The 22982-nt window shown below is 29.3% G+C and overlaps 1 long non-coding RNA gene across 1 annotated transcript; it reads left to right on the top strand.

The window, feature by feature from the left end:
- Window positions 1-7965: 7965 nt before the first annotated feature.
- Window positions 7966-9591, top strand: LOC131640405 (uncharacterized). The gene is made up of 4 exons (XR_009295247.1): window positions 7966-8134; window positions 8274-8435; window positions 8802-9007; window positions 9096-9591. It is a non-coding gene; the product is annotated as an uncharacterized LOC131640405 (long non-coding RNA).
- The last annotated feature ends 13391 nt before the right edge of the window (window positions 9592-22982 follow it).

The following is a 22982-nucleotide window of genomic DNA, read 5'->3' as shown; positions in this document are numbered from 1 at the left end:
ATGTAAGTCGTCAGTTCGAAGTCGTCAGTTCGAACCGACATCTCATTTGTTTATCTTTAAAAAATTATATTTTTATATTTAATTATATTTAAAAAATTAAAGTAAAAAACTTAAAATTTGTAATCAGATAATTAAAATTGGACGAAATATTAAACAGGTAAAAACATGAGTTTAAGATTTAAAAATTCGATTGTGATCGAACTTTTAGTGAAATCGTTTGAATCTTCGGCTATATTTGTTTCTGCGATTTCTGACCTTATTATTCAATTTATTAACACGATAATTTTTAGATAAACATACCATAAATCTCATTAAGCCATTTTTTATAGTTGTGTAGAGATATCATATGTAAGTCTTCGGTTCGAACCTACGACATCTCACTTGTTTATCTTTAAAAAATCATATTTTTATATTTAATTGCATCTAAAAATTATATGGTAAAAATTTAAAATTAATAATAAGATAATTAAAATTGAACAGAACATTAAACAAGTAAAAATATAGTTTAAGATTTAAAAATTTGATTGTGATCGAACTTTTAATAAAATCGTTTGAATCTTCAACTATATTTGTTTCCGCATTTCTAACCTTATTACTCAATTTATTAACACAACCATTTTGAGATTTATTTGAGTCAGATTGAAGTTTAATTTTCGATTCAGTTCTGATTTTCCATTCAACAGAAACGTCCAATTCTATCGGATTGTTATTACATTTACATTGATCATCGTAGAAGAAAAAACTTCTGTTTAATGATATCAATTAAGAGGTCAAGAATACTAAATATGAAATTAGTATAGATCCTTGACAACTACACTTTAACATATTCAATTATTATTTTTTTGATCGGAACATATTCAATTATGCCTCCCTAGTATAATGTATAATTGATTATAGACAGAAAAAAGTTACCAAAGAAGGATGTATAATTGATCATTGTCAAATTAATCTGAGCATGTTTGCTTCCAAAATTAAGTGAAATCCCAGAATTAACGGAGTCTTTTTTATTTTGGTGAAAACAAACTGAGTTGTCATATGGTATTTTTTTTCTTTTTAATTTGATTTAACAATTCTTATCTCCATACATAGATATTAGATGGACATAGTTAATGAGTATATAAACAAACAACAATGATAATTAAGCATACTATTTGTTTAGATTTGAAGGAAGTTTTGAAGTCCACAATTCAACGATCTATTTTATAGTATCACCATGTGTATAAACTAGGGGTGTTCGTGGTTCAAGAACTGCACTGAATTGAACCAAATTAGTGGTTCAGTTCAGTTTTTAAAAACCACTTTAATAAAAAACCAATTAACTGCTAAAGCAGTTTCAATTCAGTTTTAAATTGGTTATGAACCAGATTGCATCTATAAACTGGTTTACAATCAATTTCTAGTTATAAACTGGTTTAAAACCAGTTTATATTTAAAAGTCAAATTTATTTTATAAATTGTTTTTAATTTTTTTTTAATTTATCTCCCTCTCTTTTTTATCTATATATATATATATATATATATATATATATATATATATATATATATATATATATATATATATATATATATTTTACGGTATAAATAATTTGGTTTTTATATGTGTAGCCATATGCTTTGTTATATTGTATGCGCTCCAGTGGCTCTACACTAGTATATATAAATTTCAACTAGTATATAAATTATATGTAAAAAAATTTACTACTGCCGTTAATATTTTCTTTTTATCTTATCTACCACATGTGTATGTTAATTATAAGATGCAAATGGAACTTCAAGTTTTTTTGTCATTGATTTCAGTCCGTACTCTTTTGTTTTTCTGAAATTACTCAAATTTTTTGTATTTAAAAAAAAATTGTATTTCTAAAAATTTGATTTTTTTCGAAAACTCAATTTTTCATTTTTTTCAAAAAACTTAATTTTTTGTATTTCAGAAAAAACTGATATTTTAGCATTTTCGAAAAACTCGATTTTTTCAAAAACTATTTTTTAAAAATATTTAAATGGATTTAAAGTTTTAAGTAGACATAATTTATTGAATCATAAAAATATTACATATAGTGAATACATTTTTACGATTTTTTAGGAAAAAATTATTTTTAGATTTTTTTTTATTTTCGATGAAAATAAATATTTTTTATCTTTCCAGGTAACAATTATTTTTAGATTTTTTTAATTTTCAGGAAAATAAATATGTTTTAAAAAAAAAATTGTGCTAAATTATTTTTGGTTTAAAGAAAAAACAAATATTTTCAAACCAGTTTATAAAATGAAACTGGTTCTAAACCAGTTTTAAATTGAAATTGAATTGTTTAAATTAAATGGTTCAGTTCATTAACCATTTAAGTGGTTCAGTTTTTTAATGGTGCAAAACAATTCAGTTCTAGTATACAATTCAGTTAACCATATTTTTGAACACCCCTAGTATAAACGATTTCATTTAGAAACTCTTAATTTCCTCCTTGAGTTTCTTAGTCACCATGTGCATTATTAAAAATGTCATCTGTTTTTGGAGGTGTATCTTCAGAAATATTTTTTTTTCCAAAGTTTATTTGTTCCGTAAATGCATTTACGAAATATTTTCAGTTATGCATCTCCAAAATCATTTGATGTTAAACTCGCGCCAGACTCTTCTCCTCCATCATTCTCACATTTTTCCATTTTCTCTACTTTCTCAATCTCTCTCAACCTCAAAAATCAAACTTCCACCAAACTTCATTGTTTTTTCTTGAGTTCGGCAAGGAACATCAACATCAACTATCAATAAACTCCAACTTGTTCAAAGCTCAATACAATCGGTGAGTTTTCGAGTTTTAGAGTTATTTTCGAGTATTTCCCGTAATAGAGTTAGAATACAATTTTAGATGTAGAAATCATTAGATAGTTTTAGAAACATAGTTTAGAGATAATGTAGGTTTTATTAGATGTGTAAAATGGACGATCAAGCCACAAAAAATGAGTTTTTTAATGGCTGGAACTAATAGTATAAATATATTAAATACAATTGTCAAAACGAAATATTGGGTTTTTAAAAAGACTGGTCTTATAATAAAGGACGATCTTAATGAATTTTGTGTTTTATAAGGCAGGACAAAAAATATCTATTATAATATGATCTTGAATTTATTATACAAGTTCGGCCTTAGACATGATTACCCGACTCTAAACAGATTATTTTTTCATAAATAAAATAAATCTTTTTTATAATATTTATTATAAATATAACATTTAAAATATATTATTTTAAATATAATAAATTTAACTAATATATTATTTTAAAAAAATACTATATCATATTTTTGAATACAATTCAAATTTGAAATTGTTCAAAAATAATGCACAAATACTCAATACAAGACAAACTAATACTCCCTCAAATGGTACTTATGTTACACTATCTTTCTCTCTTGTATTAAAACATGCACTCTTCTTCTCTCTTATGCAAAATAAATTACATTTCACTCTTGGGATAAATATTCATATTATACAACCCCCATCTTGTGTAAAGATACACTCTCCTCTACTCTTTTATGTAAATTATATTACATTTTCCTCCATTGAGAGATGGTCATATTACACTATCTTCCTCACGCTACTACAAAAACATATCTAATGGCGCGCCTAATATTAACACTCGGTATTTTGTCTAACCGATGTAATATCTCAATGTTATTACCTCAGTTTTATGTAAAAATCGAGGGGGGTACGTTTTTTTGTACTATCGTTTGCACCTGTATTACAAAACCATATTACACAATATAGAACCACATTTTGCAAATTTTTGAAACAGAAACATTGTACATTTTGCCAATTTCTCAATCTGAAACATTGTAGCACAAATATTCATTGATTACACCAAATCTAAACCTAAAATGGAACACACTTTGTAGTTTTACATCAAAACTAAAACAAATGATTAACTAACAAAAGCAATAACCAAAATGAAAAGTTTTGTAGGTTGTCCAATAAAATTTGTCACTGGTCGTTAAGCACTTATACTTTGAACAATATTTGAAACTAATTAGGATAATTAACAACAACGTTAAATCTATAGTACAATGATTAAAAAGGAATAAAATGATTAATTATAAATTATTGGGGAATATAAAACGTTTACTTACTAGTTTTCCTATATCCACTCTTCATGATCACAAAGAATAACATGCACGTCATTTGAATCATTTTCTTCAGATGATTGACGTACATGTGTTGCTAAATATGGTGTCTCATAGCTAAAATATTGATTTTTACCAGTACTATTGGGAAGATGTTTTCCTTGAAGAACAATTGATCATCTAGTGTTAGAAGGATCACTAACATAAAAAACTTGTTTTGCTTGGGTTGCCATGATGTATGGTTCGTTCTTATAAGTTGCCTTTTGAATATCAAACTGTGTGAATCCTAATTCACCGGTTTCTACACCAGTGTTATTGTCAATCCACTTGCACTTCAATAAAGGCATTTTAAAAGAAACATAGGCAATCTTCAAAATCTCCTCAATGACCTCAAAGTATGCTCTAGATGCTAGTACAATATTGTTATCTTTGGAACTAGAAAAGTACATGGATTCAACCTCAACCATAATCCCACTATTTTGCATGGTTCTACGATCATCCTTTGATTTTGTATATAATGAATATTTACTAATGTCGTATGCACTCCAAGTAATTATATTAAACTTAGGCATACGTGACAACCATTGGCCAGTATCTGATTCACTACTCTCTTTAGAAATACTTTCATTAAACCAAGTTATTAAAGTTTTGTTATGCTCTGACAACAACCATTTTTCATTCATCTATGGGAATTTTTCCATTATTAGACTTTTCTAAGTTGTCAAGTAAGGTTGAACTCCACCAAGGTTATTCAATATATATAAATGTGTTTAAAGAGCTACTTCTCAATCAAATGTATTAACATCCATCATGACGAGACTCGGGAATTCCTATAATGTTCTCTTTTGACAAATAGTTTGTACAAAACTCAATAGCTTCTTCATTGATATACCTTTCAACGATCGAAGTTTCAAATGGTGATGATTCTTTCTATACCCTTTAAGAATATTCTGTAACGCTCTACTGGATACATTCACCGTAAATAAATTAGACCGCAAATTCTAATCTCCCTTACTAGATGAATAACTAAGTGAATCATAATGGCACAAGATAATTGCAGCTTTGTGTTCCAAGTCATCTAAATTTCCAGAATCAATAACTTTACCTCATATAACATTGAAGAATAAGTATAATCTGATTATAGTTGCCCGTACATTTCTTGGTAAAATGCCACGGATAGCCACTGGTAGAAGTTGTTGCATCAAGACATGACAATCATAAGAATTTAAGCCAACTAATTTTTAATTGTTCTATGACACAAGTTTCTTCATATTTGATTAGTACCATTGGGGAACTTTGATACCCTGCAAACAATTGCAATTTTTTCTTTTTTAGATAGAGTGTGACATGCTGGGGGCAAATAAGTTCTATTTCCTACTTATTTTAGAGATAACTCTTGCCCTATATCCATCACAACCATATCTTTGCGGGATTACTTAGTATATTTTTTCTTGCCTTTAATGTTGACAAGTTTTCCAATCAAACTATCACATACATTTTTCTCTACATGCATCCCATAAAGACAATGTCTTACACCAAGACTAGACCAATATGGAAGATCAAAGAATACCGACCTCTTTTTCCAAATATTTTTCTCCACGGCTTTTTTTTTTGTTTTTTTTCAAAGACAATATTAATGTGTTGTTGTCTTTTATAAACTTTCTTCCCGGTTAAGGGCTTTGGAGCCATACCAAACTCCTGCTTTCCATTAAAAGCCTTCTACAGTCTACCATATGTATGATTAGGTCTTAAAAAATTTATATGCCTAGGATAAACTGTCTTTTCTTTTTTGTAATTGATGGTGACATGTATCAACTTCACATATATGACACGCTTTATGTCCCTTGACGTTGTACTCATACAAATTACTGTATGCAGGAAAGTCATTGATTGTGAAAAATAACATGGTACACAACTTAAAGTTATTACTTGTATACGCATTATCAACATCAACATATTCCTTCTACAAAAGTCATAAATCTTCAATCAATGGAGTTAAATAAAAATCTAAGTTGTTCCCTGGTTGTTTTAGACTAGAAATCATCATCAATAACATCATATACCTGCGCTTCATGTACAACTATATGGAGATAGGTTGTAAATTATGAGAAGTACATGTCATGACGTATGGTTAGTACTCAAATTATCAAACGGGTTCATTCCGTCGGTGGCAAGTCCATGCCTAAGGTTCCCCGGTTCATGGGGAAAATCTAAAAATAAGGAAGCAGTTTTCTTCCATTGCACTGAATCAGCTACATGGTGAATTTTTCCATCACACACTCTTTCATCTGCATGCCATCTGGTATTCTTTGCTCCACTAACATTAGAAACCAATATTTTGAACCTTGGAATTATCGGTAGGTACCACATCACCTTGACAGGAACACTCTTGCTAGTTACACCATCATTGTCATCAACATCATTGTCATTTTGCTTGTAGAGTGATTCTCCACTCCTCGACAATCCTTTAATTTTTCAAAGTCTTTCTTATATAAGATGCAATCATTACGACATGCATGTATTTTGACATAGTCTAAACCCATTGGGCACAATATCTTATTGGCCTCATAAAACGGTTCGACAACAGGTTACCTTCGGGAAGCATTTCTTTCAACAATTTAAGCAATTCACTGAAACTTTTATCCGTCCACCCACCTCTTGTCTTAAGATTAAATAGTCTTAACACAACTGACAATCTTGCAAAACTTTTACATCCCAGATACAACGAATCTTCCATGTGTCTTTGCAAAGTATCTACCACTTTAGCTTTCTTGAAAGCATCTTCTATAATATCACGAATCATGCCTTCTAGAGGATCATTAATAAATTCTTCATTTTTATCTTCAAATGTACGTGACAGATGTCTCTTGTTTGTCCATTCATTATGTCATACCCATTTCGTGTAATCATAGATAATAATATTTCTAAAGGAGTTCTTTGGCAACTTTGCCATTTGTCGCAAAACTAGCATGCTTACTATTTAAAAAGTTTCTATATTTAGATAAATTACTATTAATAGATTGCTATTACTAATATTAAATTTTAAATTTTGAATTTGAATTCTCAATTATTTATTATCAAATTATGAAATTTAATTGTACTAAATATATAATACACATATACACATATTTATTTATTTAAGTTCATTTTGACAAAATAATAATTATAGTGAAATTATTATTGGGTATACACATTTTCAGTTTATTATTTTAAGTTAATAATTGATGTTGATAATAATATTAATCAATTAATCAGGAAAAATACTTCCTATTTATTTTAAATTATTTATAAATTTAATTTATCAATAATGAATATTATTAATAATATTAATTGACTAATATAATTATCAACTAATATAATTATTTTACATTTTCCAATTTATTTTAAATACTATTAATTTTAATTTTAATTTTTCAATTTATTTTACACCGATTGAGATACCTATTTTTGGGTCTTAGAAATAGATATGCTTAATGAATATTATTAATAATATTAATTGACTAATATAATTATCAACTAATATAATTATCTTACATTTTTCAATTTATTTTAAATACTGTTAATTTAAATTTTAGTTTTTCAATCTATTTTACACCGATTGAGATGCCTATTTTTGGGCCTTGAAAATAGATATTCTTTATGAATATTATTAATAATATTAATTGATTAATATAATTATCAACTAATATAATTATCTTACATTTTCCAATTTATTTTAAATAATGTTAATTTAAATTTTAGTTTTTCAATTTATTTTACACCGATTGAGATACCTATTTTTGGGCCTCGGAAATAGATATGCTTTAGCCTAATTATAACATCATGCCATGCGTTTTTTGGGCTTTGCAGAATACAAAAAATTGGAACATTTCCTTTGTTGAGGATTCCAATCGACCTAATTCCACGCTTTTATGCTTAGAGCGGCTACCTTCAAGCATCATTGTAAATTGTTCTTCTCGAAGCAGCCTTCCAATTCCAATGACTTTGATCATCAATATCGGTACTTCCATCCAGATAACCATGTGAGTGCATTTAATAACATCTCTTCAATTCATATGATTTATGGTGTATAAATAGGCCAGTTTCATTTTTTCCAAAACACGCCTTCTTTCAGTTCCTTTTCTATTCTTCTACACTTAACGTTTGTCGATTCTGTGCCAGGAGTTTTTCATGGCTATCGGAAAATACGACTATGTTAACGACATCACTCCTGCCAAGGAATCCTAGGACATTGTTGTTCGAGTTGTTCGTTTATGATTTGTACCAGATATGAATTCCAAACAAAATTTCTATGCAATAGAAATGGTTTTGATGGATGAACAGGTTGTTTTTTTTGTTTGGTTTTATTAATCGTGATTCTTTATACTGCTATTCCTTATTCTTTATACTGATATGATAACGACCTCTCCTTATAGATTGGATTCTTTTCTAGAAATTGTTGGGAAAATTGTCCGTGACTATTTGATCAGTAAAATCAATTTTTTTACTTGATTTTGTTTATGTTCTGTTCTTAATTCTATGATAAGAATATTTGATATTATTTTTTTGATATTTTCCTTCTTAATAAATTGAAATAGATGTTGTGGAAACTGTATCTGTTGTTGGACGTGAGAGTGTTTATGAAAGGAACCGTGTTGCTACTAGGTTTAAGGTGATTATGGGTGACTTCGTTCTTTAATTTTTATGCAGAATGAAACTTGAATGCACGCTTTTTGGAACTTTTGTTGATAGCCTTGATGCGTTCCTCCAAACTGGATACACTAGAAAAGTTGTTGTGCTACCTGAATATCTAAAGATCAAGATGTATAATGGGATAGTCCAATTGCAGAATGCAATGAACTGTACGAATCTAATGTCAACCCAGAAATCCCTGAGGCAAATACTTCAAAATCCAGGTAATTAGTTAACAAATATTATTTCAATCCATTTGTATTGTTTTTTCTCATTCGTTAGTTATGCTTACTTTTGTTTTTTGCATGTCAGTGATAACATTGGATTAGATAGAAATACTCCAACAAGTCTTCCGCTCTGAGAATTTTTTTGGCTACTGAACATGTAATGATAATAAACACACTGGTGTTGGTTCTGGCACGATATTGTTACAGTGTTTGCCAAAAATTTATTGGTTATGTCATGATATTGTTCCAGTATTTGCCTGTTATCTTTTCTCAGGCTTAAATGCTGTTTTAGGTGGTTCATTTAGCATAAGTTGTGATGTTATATCCGCCCTTAGTAACATAAATTTGTCTCTTTGATAGCACTGTGTGCTTTGTTTCTTTATATATATGGCTTTTTATTGGAAGTACTGTAATTAGTAGCTTGATAATTAGTTGCAGGATGTGGACAAGCATGGATATATAACAAAAGGTATAAATTGAAGGGTGTGAAAGTTTCAGACTGTTCTTGATTTAGGTATTTGTGGACTATAATTGAATAATCATATTGTTTGGCCTAAATTTAATATTGTTATGATGTCAGATACAGGTTTTTTTGTTTGTTTATAATACAGTTAGTTATAAAATATTCACACTTTTTAATCTATATTAAAGAATATTTAAGGTGTAATTAATGTGTGATTGTATGATATTATTATTATTATTATAATATTAATATATTTAATAATGTTGTTTTTTAATTTGAAAACAAATTAAATCCATTAATAAGAAATATATTTCACAAAAATGGTGGTGCCTAAAAATGCAATTTTAAAATTAGTGTCTATCATAAAATATATATCAGTTTCTCAATTTTTTTAAAAATATAATAATTGTTAAATAGTTTAATTGAAAAACATATACATTAACAAAAAAAATGTTTCTTTTAATAAAAACTATATGATTAGTATGATTCATAATTTTTTTCTTCATTTTTTATATAATTGTACACAGGATTATACGTATTTAAATGATAATTATATATAATAATTAAATAATAATATGATGTAGGAGGATTGTGCGTATCAAAGAAGAAATCGAACGTCGGAAAGCATTTTAATAATTAAGCAATTTTAGTTTTAATATTTAAGCAATTTCTATTTTATTTGTTTTATTTAATTTTGTTTTGGATTAAAAGCCCATAAGGCCCAATAGGGTTTATTTGTTTTATGTATTTAAAGACCTTTGGCATAGCCATAAGGATTATCTCTTTTATTATATAGAATCCAAAGTTTTCTTTATTTCTGGTGGACTCCAGAGCTTATCTATAGGGTTTGCGCTTGCAACCCTGTTTTCATTCAAGGTTTAGCGCTTGCTATTCCTTTGGGCGGCTTCCGACTGCGTCAGTTGGCATCAGAGCAGGTTTTCTCCTGTTCTTTTCATAGCTTGACAATTATGGCGAACCAACCGGTGACCAAAGCAGATCTTGAGGGAATTACCACGGCTTTTACCGCGGCTCTAACTGCTTTGACTGAACAGATGGCGAATTTAGCAAATCAGGCGAACAACGCCAACAATGGGAATCGGCGAAGAGACAGGAGAGGGGAGCCGATTAGGGTTCTACGGGGTGGAAACTGTGTCGAAGATTCGAGTTCTGATGAAGAACCTTACAATGAAGAAGATAATCGTGGGAATCTACCGAACAACCATGACTATCGAGTGAAGGCTGATATTCCATTGTTCTACGGAACCATGGGAGTGGAGGAGTTTCTTGATTGGCAGATCGACATCGACAGGTTCTTCGACGTTATGGGTGTCCCTGAGAACAAGCAAGTCAAGATGGTTGCGATCAGGCTTAAAAGTACTGCAGCTGTCTGGTGGGATAAACTTGTTGTTCAAAGGCAGAGACAAAGAAAGGGGCCAGTCAGAACTTGGAGAAGAATGAAACAATTGATGCTAGAGCGCTTTTTACCGGAGGATTATGAGCAGATTCTTTATAAGATGTACATCGAGTGTGTTCAGGGCAAGAGAACCGTGACTGAATACACAGCTGAGTTCCTGCGGTTTTCTGAGCGCAATGAATTGGGAGAATCAGAAAGCCAGAAAGTGGCTCGATACATCAGTGGCCTAAAGGGATCCTTGCAGGAGAAGATGGGTTTACAGACTGTATGGACCGTAGCTGAAGCATCTAGTTTGGCTTTGAAGGCAGAATTGATGGAGAAATCCCCTCGAAATTTCTCGTATATTGAAAGGTACTCACCCCAAAGTAACTGTGAATCAGCAGGTGACAAGGAAAAGAATGCAACACTTCGGGATTCCAATCTTGAGAATAAGGGGGCTAGCAGCTCTAGCAGTGTGCAGCATGGTAAAGCACCAATTCAGAGGCCAAATAATCCATATGCTAGACCCGCTATAGACAAATGTTATCGTTGTAACGGAAAAGGCCACAAATCAAATGTTTGTCCAACAAGAAGAGTCGCTGCTGTTGTGGAAGAAAGGGAGGAAGATGGGGAAAGAGAAGATTCTACAGTTAAGAACGATGAGTATGCCGATGTTGAGTTTGCGGTGGAAGAATCTGATGAGAGGGTAAATTTTGTGTTGCAGCGAATGTTACTAGCATCCAAAAACGAAGGGCAGCGCAAGAATTTGTTCAAGACACATTGTTCTATCAAGAACAAAGTGTGTAATCTAATTGTGGATAGTGGCAGCATGGAGAATCTGGTGTCAAAAAAATTGGTAGATTATTTGAAGTTGTCCACAAAACCACATGAGAAGCCATACAACCTCGGTTGGGTAAGTAAGGGCTCCCAAGTTCGAGTAACACTAACCTGCAGAGTTCCTATCTCCATCGGAAAATATTATAGAGAAGAGGTACTTTGTGATGTTCTTGATATGAATGTTTGTCATATTTTACTTGGTAGGCCTTGGCAGTTTGATAATGATATCACTTATCGAGGACGGGATAACGTGATGATGTTTACATGGGGCACACATAAAATTGCTATGGCTCCTGTTTTACACTTTGATAAGAATCCAGAAGGAAAGAAGTCTAGATTCTTGATGATGATGCAGAGTGAAAAGGAGCTTGATGAGGCTGTAAAAGAAACTGAATGTTTCTGTCCAGTGATGATCAAAGGGTTGATGAATGTTGCAAAGGAGGAAACAACAATTCCAGAAGAACTGCTAGGGATCCTAAAGGATTTCACGGAGTTGACCGCAGATGACCCGACAAACGATTTGCCTCCTATGCGAGATAAACACATGGAAATCAAAGTTTTCAATGTGGGAGAAGATGTGATGGCGTTTCGGCGTAAGGAGAGGTTTTCAGTCGGTACTTACAATTATAGCAAGCTGCCAGATGAAGTTCTTTATCAAGAAGAGAACTCGGGGTCGAGTTCTTCAGAAGTGAAGGAGACTGATGTAGGAGGATTGTGCGTATCAAAGAAGAAATCGAACGTCGGAAAGCATTTTAATAATTAAGCAATTTTAGTTTTAATATTTAAGCAATTTCTATTTTATTTGTTTTATTTAATTTTGTTTTGGATTAAAAGCCCATAAGGCCCAATAGGGTTTATTTGTTTTATGTATTTAAAGACCTTTGGCATAGCCATAAGGATTATCTCTTTTATTATATAGAATCCAAAGTTTTCTTTATTTCTGGTGGACTCCAGAGCTTATCTATAGGGTTTGCGCTTGCAACCCTGTTTTCATTCAAGGTTTAGCGCTTGCTATTCCTTTGGGCGGCTTCCGACTGCGTCATAATAATAGATATTCATAATAACTGTTGTTTTCCCTCGGTTATGGTTTTCAATCTATTTTCATAGGGTAATGAATTATGTCACATAATTGAATATGACTGAAGTTTGTTTTAAATGAGATTGTTGTTTTGTGTGCAAAGTTTATACATATAAAAAGATTAGATGCTAAAGTTTATTCATAAAGAAAGATTAGATGTTTAAGGGTGCATTTGGAAATGTTTTTGGTGTATTTTTCTAATTGTAAATAATAAAAGTCAATAATACTAATAATAATCCTACTACTTAATCATATAATACTTAGACAAAAAAATAAAAATAAAAGCTGAAATAAAAATAAGGAAATGGTTAGAAATTAAAATAATAAAATAAAAGAAAAATAAGAGAATTTAAAACTGAAAGTATTGATTCATTATAGTTGATGATAATTTTCTAAAATAAATTTTATAAAATATTTTTACAAATATTTTTTTAAGGTATGAATGTTGTAACGGTTTTTGTTAACATTGAAAATTATTTGTTGTTAATATTGTTTTATTTATTTTCTATTCATTTAATTTATTTTGGTAGTAAGTTTTAGTTTTTAATTAATTAATAAATGATAGTACTTTAGGATTTGGTCTTTTTTATTTCTCTTAAAAGAATAATAACAAAACAATAATCAATTTTTTAGATTTTTTTTTTAAGGATTTTTCTTCTGAAAAGTAAAATATTACAGAAAAATACATTTGTGTTTCTCTGAGATAGAAGTAGAATAAAAGAAAAATAAAAACTAATAAAGTAGAATTAAGTGTCATTATCAAGAGAATCTTGATAATCTTGAACTTTTGATTTGCTAAAGTTATAGCTTTAAATTTTCATATTTTTTGTTGACATTGATATTCCCTTTTCGCTTTTATTTCATGTAAAAATAAAAATTGTGCTTTTTTTTATAGTAAAACAACTATTAATATATATTTACTTATTGATCACTTTTTTTCTGAAATATTTTGTATTTAATATTTAAATTTTATTTAATTTGTTCAGGACTCATTTTTTATATGCATTTTATTTATGGAGTATTTTAAATTACATAAAACTTTATTAGTATCTTAACGATCCTTTGTTATTTAATTTTGTTATTAAAAGTTAATGCACAACTTTTTTAGTATTATTTTCAATTAACAAAAATATTATATTGTTCAACTAATTTTAATGTTACTATAACTTTATTTGTAAAGTATTAACAATTATAAAATATTATTTAATTTAAGAAATTTTGTCCCGTGTCTCGCACGGGTAAACAAACTAGTTTTGAATAATTCCATCACAACCACAATGATTGAATGTAACATCCCTTGGATTTTTTTATATTATAGCATTTTTTTTACAAGGACACCAAAAAATATCATTATTGTCAGGAAGTTTTTTCCTGCAAAATCAAGAAACTGTATCACTCCATTTTCATACTCTTTACTTAATCTATTGGCTTTCATCCAACTACGATCCATAATCACATAAAGTTTTTGAAAATAAAACAAAAATAGTACACAACCAACAAAAATAAGTAACAACAGTAATGGACAAAAACAACAACAAGAACAACAATAATGGAGAACAATAAGAATAACATACCGGAGAATAATGGTGAGAGTGTTTTTTTCGTTCGGCAGGGCTTGTCCTCTTTGGAGAATAATGGTGTTCTTTCTTTGGCTGGAGAAGAAGTGCCCATTCGCTAGGGCTTAAAAAGTGAATGAGGTAGATACTGATGGAATAAAAATTATAAAGAGTATTTATTGAGGTTTTATTGAAAAACGAGGTAACATATCTAACGTAAAACCTATAAAAAAAAAATAAAGATGTGTTTTTGGTTCCAAAAAGTATAAAAAATTAGAGAGTTTTTATCCCAGTTTTAAAAAAAATCGAGGTAACATATCCGACGTAAAATCTATAAAAAAATAAAGGTGTCTTTTTGTTTCTAAACAAAACATAAAATTGCAGGAGCTGAGAATCGATTCTTAAACCCTGAGCATATATTTATGTCGATGTTTGTTAAAATCGAGGTAATAGATTGATTTTTTTTTAAAAATAAAACAAGTCACTCCCATTACATATACCCTCGATTTTTATTGTTCGTGGTGAAAGCTTTGCCATAAAAAGTGTTATTTGTTGTAGTGTCACTTATGTTTTTTTAGTCTAGTAGTCTAGTGGTCAGAATTTCATCCCTTAAAGGTGATAAGTAGGATGTGGATTCGGATTAATCCGCGACAATACAATCAAATGCCCCTTAAAAGTGAATAAATTACACACTCACATCCCTTCTTCAACAAAACTTATAATAAGAAATTGCATTCTCTTCTCCTAGAAGTTGAATAAATTGCATTCACCCTCCCTATTATATTAAAATTTAGGGTTAATACCATTTTACCCCCTGCCATATAGGTCATTTCTGATTTTGCCCCCTGTAAATTTTTTTTTTTGAAAAACAACCTTGCCATTTCAAAATACTAACATTTTAGTCCCTAAAGTCAAAATCCGCAGGAAATTCCGAAAGAAAATCCGCAGGAAACCTGCAGATTTTCCTGCGGATTTTGACTTTAGGGGCTAAAAAGTTAGTATTTTTGAAATGGCAAGGTTGTTTTTCAAAAAAAAAAATTTACAGGGGGGTAAACCAGAAATGACCAATATGGCAGGGGGGTAAAATGGTAATAACCCTAAAATTTATATTTTCATCCTTCTTTTATAAACTAGTTTTCAATATCTTTTTTAAGTATTTTAGTGTATTTTAAAATATTCAGCCTTTTATGAGAGAATCCATTGTTGAGTGTCTTTTGTTGTTTTTATTCATATGTTTTTAAGACACTTTTTAACCCTTTTTCTATGTTTTTTTAGTAGAATAGCTTATGTAAATAAGTGATTTTTGTTATATGTAAATATTTGGTATTTTGATCTATTTTCTAGTGTTTCAGTTATTGGTGATAGCAAAAGTTCAGAAAAGTCGGGAAAAAAGTCGAAGAATCGAGGATTTTGACAACTCTGAAGGTGTCAGTGTTTGCTTATATTCGCCCGGCGCATGGCTTGGAGGCGAAGCTCCGCCCGGCGAGTTGTAGGCGATCCAGGGGCGAAGCTGCTCAATTTTTGGCCATCTTTCTGCTCTGGAGCGCCGGGCGGAGCATCTGGCTCGCCGGGCGGAAGAAGATATTATTTTGGGTCTTCTTTTGTACTTTTAATGTCACGTGGCCTGTTTTAAAGGGTTCCGCCCGGCGAAGCTGTTCTTCCGCCGGGCGAATTTGTGCAGATGTGCCATGCTATTTAGGTGCTTGTTAGATATTTTGAGACCAATTCCATCTTTTATTTCTCTCTCTTGAACCAAAATCAATCATTTTGAGTGAGAAAACCCTAAAACTTCCATTGTTAACTAAATTCAAGTTTTTATCCATCAATCTTTGAGACTTCAAGTTGATGTTCATAAAGCTTGATTGTTTGCTTGTTGCTCAAGTCACCATGAAAATGGGTGGCTAAACCTTCTTGGTGTCAAGATTAGAGGTAGATGAATTGCTTTTAGTATGTATATCTTTTGATCTTTTGTATGTGAACAAGTGATGATCTATATATGGTGAAAAACCTTGTGTTTATATATTTATGAGATTTGTATTCTATTTGAGAAAATGTTTTCAAGTCTTGACCTAGGTTTTTCATCTATCAACAAGTAAAGTTTAGAAATAGCTTTGTGAGTTGATATTCACCTATATTAAGCTTAGAATGTTGTCATTTTGATAGTTAGGTTGAGAGATCATTTAAGGATCAAAATGGAAAATCTCACAATATGGTTTAGACATGAAACATATTGAGAGGATATGTGATTATATGTATCATTCATGAGTTCACATATTTGATCAAGAAAATACATTAGAAGTAAATTATCAAAAATCTAATCTTGACATTCTTTTACCATCTTTTAAAACCACATACCAAGTTTAACACTTTTTGCATGAGATCGAAGAGCTACGTTACCAAAATCAAAACCAAACCCTATGTTTACTTTAACTCACGACAAAATAAGCTATAGAACGGTGGTGATATCGCACCAATCCCTGTGGAAACGATAAACTAAAAAGTACTTCATTATAACTTTCAACACCCATCTGAAACGACCATAATTGTGGCCAACGTGGTTTGTTTCTTCGAGATATAATTCAAATGTTCACTTATAATATTTGTTTCCTATGTGTTCACTAGGTCTGTCTTGAAGGTGTTAGGGAGTTTGCCCACAACTATTGTGGCTCTTACTCAATGTTTATTAGATGTATAGTCTTTCCCATTTGCTAGACGTCCTTCTTGCGACAGTTATCTACTTGTAGTTTCTTTTCTTCTTTATTGTTAGAATGTTTCTCTTTTTTAGCCACTTGAGCTATATTTCACTCATCACCCTTTAAGTGTTTTTTTCTTTTGAACTCTTTATCTTGGATATAAATTTGTCTTAGTGTACAAATATGGACAACTTTCTCTTCATGATTAAATGTTCGATAACATCCTCCATTTGGGCACATTCTTCTGTGCTATGGATGATACAGTGGTGGAACTGACAATAATATTTTTTTTCACTTTTTGACGTTCTCATAATGGTTTTGGTGTTTCAACTTGTTCTTTTCTAAACTTTGTGTTAATGCATTCTTGCAAGATAGACTTTCTTGATGCTTTCTGTGGTGTGTAATCTCAATATCATGAGGCAGTGCTCCGTTGACCTCTCGGTTGGTCCGTAAATATTTCTTGGATTCGCCCCCTTTTTATTTTCTTGTTTTATTTCTTTGTTTCCCATTCGGTATGCTTCTTCCTTCTCAAATCCTCTATCAAAATTGCCTTACTGGCGATCAACTTTTCCTCGTAATATATGTAATTTTCATCTCTTGCCATTAGGCTTTTGAATGTTTTAAGGGTCCTGATTCTAATAATTCGACGAATTTAAACCCTAGTTGAAGTCCTAGACTTATCATATACTTCTTCATCTCATCGTTGGCACCAATGACTAATATCACTTTTTTGTCGAATCCCTTGATGTAGGATGCAACTGCTCGTATTTCCCTTATATGATGAATCTCATGCTTTCCACTAACTTGTGTTGCCTTCTGGCGTTGTGAAGTGCGCGGAAAAATAGTTGTAGATGAGGAGTGTAGTATATGAGTATCTCTAAGAAAAGAGTAATGTAATATGAGTATCTCTCGAGGGAGAGGAGTGTGATATATTTTATATACAAGAAAGAAGAGTGTATATTTTAATACAGAAGAGGGTGATAATGTAATATAAATAGAAAAGGAGAACATAATATATTTTTCATAAGAAAGAGTGGAATGGAGATTTTAACACAAGAGAAGAGGATAGTGCAATAGAATTATATTTTAAAAAAACGAGAATGTAACTTACTCTTACATAATATTTAATATAGAAATATTAAATATAATAAAAAAGATAAAATTTATCAACTAAGACAACTTTATATATATATATATATATATATATATATATATATATATATATATATATATATATATATATATATATATATATATATATATATATATATATATATATATATATATATATATATATATATATATATATATATATATATATATGTATAAAACAAATAATATTTAAAATTATATGGACCAAACTCAAAAAATTCTTACGAAATTTAAACTCTAATTCAAAGTTCCCAAAATTCTAATTTTTTTTGGCTTTGATGCAATGGTCTATATGTACTAGTCATAGTCATTTTGACTGTTGTACTATTGAATTATAAAAGTAAGATTTATTTATACTATTGATTAAAGAAATATCAACGAGGAAATTGTGTTATTTTCAAAATAATTCTATTAGGTTTAAGATCAATTGGCCCACGAAAATGATGAAGTTCATAAATTCAATATACACGACAATTACATAACTTTAGCTTAAGTTGTCAGAACTAATTATTAGTGAAAGAAGCACTCTACATCCAACTTGGATATTCGTCAACACAAGTATCTTAATCAAAACAGTTACCGACTTAAATTAGAGTATTAGTAGTGTTGAAGTTGAAGTATATGCTCCATGATTGTATAAGACTCAATTCTAATTAAAACATGCCACTTAACTTCAAATGATTAGACTTTCTAACTAAGCTTAGCCTTAATAACAAACCCATCGCCACGAAAAGACATAAAATTAATTCATTAAATAAAAGAAATAATTGCTCAAATCAGACAACGACATTAACGTTGTCAGCATCGGCGGCAATTGTATTTTGTGGTCGTGGCAGTAGATTTTTCTAGTGGGGTCCACACAATGTTGAACTCGTGTGGATAGCAGTAACGACGGCTCAGCAATAGAAGAATGGATTAGTTCCACAAAATTCCCGACAATGGTATTGTTCACATAAGTACTGACAAAAAACACGTGTCATTTGTTTTACGATAAACTTGCTTTTACTTTTTCTTTAACTTGTTTGTAATTTACTTTGACTTCAATTAAAGTATATTTCTTTTTTGCTAATACAGTATTGCCCGTGAAGGTTTTTTGAAGTATTCAACACCATATTTTTATATAATTTACCTATTACTTTTAATTTTTTTCTTTCAAATTAAAAATAATATTAGAAGAAAAATTTATTGATCAATTATATAATAAAATTAGAAATCGATACTTATTTATCATGTACATGATTTGAAAATAAAATTAGTGTCATTTCACTCGAAATCCTTGAAAAGATTAATGGTTAGTTTTTTTTCTTCTGTATTTCACACTCCCGTTCACAACTGTAAGTAGAATTAATTGTAGAGCCATCAATTATGTTTATAATTTTGTAAATATAGAGAAGACCTAGCTAAATAATATATACAACCCTAATTCCTACCTATTATTAGTCAAAGGTTAAAAGCTCACATTTTTTTTCACGCCAATCAAATTTCAGATATTCAGATTCTAATTAAAAAAAATTACTTAACCAAAAAAAACTTATTTATGCACCCATCAAAATTACAATTGACTTATTTTTTACATATTAAATAATAATTAATTATAGTCTATAAAATATTAAATAAATCTAACATGTTTTAGTGTACAAATAGAATTACTCCCTCCGTCCCATAATATATGTCATAGTTGGTCATTTCACACAGATTAAGAAAATGTAATAAATGAAAGAGAGAGAATAATGTTTTTACAAAACTATCCCTGTTTATTATTGGTGTATTTGAATGATCATAAATGTAAAGTGAGAGAATAATAAATTAAGAGTATTAATTAGAGGGTATAATTGAAAGATAAAAATTAAAATTGCATTGGAAACTTAAAGCGACACTTATTTTGGGACAAATAATTTTATCAAATGCGACACTTATTTTGGGACAGAGGGAGTACTATAGAAAAATAAAAGGTCTTGTTAATCAGTATCTTTAGACAATGATCAAACATTCTAAAAAAGACATTAAATATGCATATTGTTGAGATATTTTAATTTTCAAGACATTAAATACGTAAATTATCAAAATAAATTTATTAAAGTTTTAACCATTGAGAACACTAGATAGCATAATTAAAAAAAAAAAGAAAATGATTGAGTTGAATACTATTGAGAGGTTTCATCGCAATCCACAATAGGATTGTAGGAGTTAGGCAGGTGTCCACAAAAACGTGGATAAGATGTCATTTTCAGGATTAAGCATATTCCTAGAGAACAATAAAGTTTCCAATATCTAAAGGTTCTGTCCTTAAAATGAAAATATTTGGAACAAAGGTAGGGTGGGGTGACCCTAGTTCTTCCAAATTTTTTTTTTAAATAAACCATAATTATTTTATTTTATTTTAGCAAGTTAGAAAAAAAGTATACTCTCTGCTACAATTATTTATTTATAAATAAATGTAAGAGAATTTCATTCTTTAAATATGAGTTCACATTAGTTCTATTAAAATACTTCACATGATAAGGAATTTCAGTTTCTTAAGCATCTAATAATGAATTTAATTTCTAACCTATTCGAATGAAAATTTATCATTTGAAAAACCAACCCTTAGTTCTATTTAAAATTTATCATTAGTTGTATTAAATATATCTTAGATTTTTGAATTAATTAGTATATAGAATTGCATAAAAGTTATTTTTAAATAGGTTAAAATATAGAATAAAAATATATGTGAATAAGATAATCAAATTTTCTTTAATATTTTAAAATTGTAAACAATTTCAATAATTTCATTGAACTTTTTTATTTGGATAAAATATTAAAATTAATCATTTGTTAAATTTATACCATTATTTAGAAAGAAAATTGATCAAATTTAAAATTTGAAATATAGAAACCAAATCGAATTTTATTTTAAAAATTTAAAAGGATCAATTTAAAATATAAAAAAATTATTAAGGACAAATTTGTATAAAGCTTGACGGTCAATTTTAAAGTTTTGAAAAATATGAATACCAATTTACAAAATTTAAAATAGTAATATTAATATTTTTACATTCACAATCTATGTTGTATGAGAAGAATTTTAAATTTTTAAATTTTATGATTTTATAATTATTAAACTTAACTTGAATAAAATACTTTATAAATTTGTATCAACTCAACAATTCTTCTTATATTTTATCCAAACAATAAATTTTGTCCAAAATTTTTTAAATTCTCTCAAAATATTATATTTTTTCATTAAAAAGTCTCATCCAAATACACTAGCAAGTGTGTCTGAATGAGGTCATAATTTTTTTTTCAAATTTTTAAAATTCAAAAAATTTAAATAATTTAATTGAAATATATTTATTTTTAAATTCTTTTGTTTGGATAGAGTATTACAATTTTAATTGTAAGATTTTTAGAGTCATTTTATAAATTTTTTAATTTTTAGACCTGATTTAAAATTTGAAAAATAGGGACTAAGTTGCAAACTAAAAAATTTTAAAAAACCAATTTATAAAATTTAAAAATTCTGAAAAAAAAAAATTATGGGTCGATTTGTAAGTTTTTAAAAATATAGAGACTAAGTTGCAAAATTTGAAATAATAATATTTAATTTGACATTCATGTTTTAGATAATAAGCGATAAATTTCAACTTCTTTGATTTTAGGTGTCATTTCAAAATTATTAAATTTAACTTGAACAAAATACGACAATATTTTATAGATTTCCATCATTTTAACAATCTTTCATATTTTTTTTTATCTCAACAATGAATTTTATTCAAATCATTTTAAATTTTCTTAAAACATTATATTCCCTCATTAAAAAGTCTCATCCAAACACACTATAATAGTTTTGATGAATAATACAAAATATTCTGCTCTGGCACTTGATGAAGATCTGGGAAGATGAATTCACAGTATGTAGCGGTGGCTTGAAGCTTCCGATGTAGTGGAGAGATGAGTGACCTGCAAGGTTAGCACTCCAACGCTTAAGTCAATAACAAAGTGAGAAATAAAGTTTAAATGGAAACAAATTTGAATACTTGTGTAGAACATTTTTATCTTTAAATAAAAAGAAATAGTTTGTAATACCCCAATTTCATTTAATATGTTTAAAGATTCAAATTCTTATTAATAAACATGCAAGCACATGGGATTGGAACTTAAATTAAAGTTTAAGAATTTTTTGGGAAAAGTTAGTAAGAGGGAGGTCAGAACAATATTTTTTTCACCAACTATCTAACCTCTTCTCATCATCATACCCTCACTTTTTATCAATATTACCTCCCTCACAATACAAAATTTGAAGAAGATGAAGAAGAAGGAAGAGAAGGAAGAAAATGTGAAGAGAGGAAAGAAGGAGAAATTGAAAATTTCTTGCTTGCACCAACTATGGGATTGATCATCACCTTCTCACCATCCTCATCACCTTTTTAGCTCAAGGATTCAGGTTCTAAACCACAAGAGGTGGGGTTCTTTTGTTTAGTTGGTTAGAACGAGTTAGAAAAGGGAATTTTATGAAGGGAAAATGGGGTTTTGTGTGAATTCTTGATTGCATGCTATGTGAACATGTTGTTTGTGAATTTCTTGTAACATATGTATGCTAATGTGTTCTTCTGCATGTTGGCATGATTATTAGAATGTGTTTGAATGGAAAATTTTGGAATTCTAGACTTTAAAACGAGTCTTGTTCTGCTAAGCTCGCTTAGCAACATAAAGGTTGGCTAAGTGAGCCTTCATGAAGGAGAAGACTGGATTTATGGGCTTTCTCGCTAAGTGACCAAAGGATTCTCTAAGCAAGCCTTCATGAGTGGGAAGAGCTGGATT

The sequence above is a fragment of the Vicia villosa genome, unplaced genomic scaffold (assembly GCF_029867415.1).
Source record: "Vicia villosa cultivar HV-30 ecotype Madison, WI unplaced genomic scaffold, Vvil1.0 ctg.003093F_1_1, whole genome shotgun sequence".
NCBI lineage: Eukaryota > Viridiplantae > Streptophyta > Magnoliopsida > Fabales > Fabaceae > Vicia > Vicia villosa.
Note: the sequence above shows the minus strand (reverse complement) of the source record. Positions and strands in the feature narration are given on the sequence as shown.